Source organism: Belonocnema kinseyi, chromosome 2 (genome assembly GCF_010883055.1).
Source record: "Belonocnema kinseyi isolate 2016_QV_RU_SX_M_011 chromosome 2, B_treatae_v1, whole genome shotgun sequence".
NCBI classification, from domain to species: domain Eukaryota; kingdom Metazoa; phylum Arthropoda; class Insecta; order Hymenoptera; family Cynipidae; genus Belonocnema; species Belonocnema kinseyi.
In genome coordinates this window covers 112,084,665-112,086,580 of record NC_046658.1, presented here as the reverse complement: position 1 = coordinate 112,086,580, position 1,916 = coordinate 112,084,665, and the positions used below count along the sequence as shown (strand labels likewise).

The 1,916-nt window shown below is 25.6% G+C and overlaps 1 protein-coding gene across 2 annotated transcripts in view; it reads left to right on the top strand.

Moving 5' to 3' along the window:
* The window catches only part of LOC117167435 (zinc finger protein 341-like), a 21,657-nt gene that overhangs the window by 3,465 nt on the left and 16,276 nt on the right, over nucleotides 1-1,916 (top strand). The window lies entirely within an intron of this gene.

The window sequence follows — 1,916 nt, the reverse complement described above, 5'->3', positions numbered from 1 at the left end:
GTGTTATTTACTTAAATAGCACGAGAATTCTGGATCAATCTGAAAAATCTCTATCCCTTCCACACACTACTCCTTTCCCCTGCCGAGTGATTCACGCCTACCTCGAAAGGGAAATGGCTTAATGGTGTAATAATAATAATAATAATAATAATAAAATAATTAAAAATTAAAAGCCTTTGAAATGCAAAATTTTGGATAAAAGAAACTCTTCAAGTCGATCAACAGTAAGTGTAAATAAATGCATGTTTTTTTTTAATTGAACTGTAGTTCAAGTACTAAAAATTGAATAGTAACTTATTTTACAAGACGATTCTGAAACTGTTCGAAATAAAAAATGTGTAGATTTTAACGTTGAAAATTGAACTCTTTCAACTCGAAAGTCTTAGATAAACAAATTTCAACGTCCGATTGAAACTTTATAAACTATTTTCAATTCTAAAATACCCTTAAATAATTAGATTAGTAATTAAACGCTTTTATTCGCTTTCAAATCGTATTCGCATAATGTTTCATCCTAAAAAATTATATTTTTAACCCATTGAATTTAAAAGTTTTTACTCTAAAAAAGAACTATATTCAATATTTAGCAAAATCTGAGTTTTTATTTAAAAAGAGAGATTATAAATCAAATAAATCCAATATAAATAAAATATTCAAAACCCAAAATTTCAACCTGATTGTATAAAATAGAGAGCCTTGAATCGTTAAAATTTCAAAGTGCTAAAACTTTGAACGTTACAATTTTAGTTGTAATTTAAAAACATTTAAATTATAAGCGAAACTGTTGAATTTCGATGCATAAATAAGAATTGAACAATTATTAAATTGAAACGGCGTAAATAAGAATAATGTTACTTCTAATATAAAGTGTTCAATATAAATAAATCTTGTAATGTTTCTAAATTTAGAATTAAAAATTTGCTGTTCTGTTTCAATTCCTTTTAATGAAAAAATGTTCAGCCTTACGAGTTTGAAATTTTAATCTGAGGAATTTAAAATGATTTCGCAAGGTTTCAGAAATTTCGAAGATTTCAAGGAATATTCTTTAAACAATTTATTATTATGTTTAATAATATTCTATTTTATTAATGTTAGAAAATTGCGGTTCGTTCTAAAAATTGTAGACTTTTTACATAGAGTGAGGTAATAACTAATGCAAGTTAACAAAAATCAGTGTTTAAACAATTTATTATTGTTTATAACTATCTTCTCTTACAGTTATGATAGAAAATTGCGGAATTTTCTGAAACTTTTCGGCTTTTCTTTTACTTTTTAGTTACAAAAAAATAATAAATAAATATTAGAGATAATCACTTTTAAACAATCTTTTTCTTTTTTGTCAATTTTTTTCTTAAATAAAACAGATATTTGAAATATTCTTCAAAATGTCGATGTGGATCACATTAATATAAATTTTCCTTGAAGTAGTTACTGCGAGCCTTATTGTTTAAATTAATATTAATATTTATTATTTGTTCCTAAGTTTCATTAATTATTAACCCACTGAGTAAGTAATTGACAAAAAGTTAAAAATTTGATTAAAAAAAATCATAACTAGCTATAGTTACTGTAGAAGAACATAGTTATGAACAATCATAATTTAAACAATTATTTTTGTTAATATACCTTAACCCTTAAACGGCCAAAACGCCACTACCGGTACACTGCTTTTCAACGGCCAATAACTAAGACTATTCGACACTAGAAAAAATTGAGACACATATTTTTATTGCTTAAGATCTCCTCTTTCCGACGGTGCCAATGAAATTCCTCAAAAAATTTTCTTATTATCCCAAAATGCAGTTTAAACAAACAAAAAAACGTGATTTTTCGTGCCTATTTTTTTTTGTGAACCATTTTCCAAAGCTTTTCGAGTCTGTAATTAACCTGGAATCTCACTAACGGGTGGAATAAAT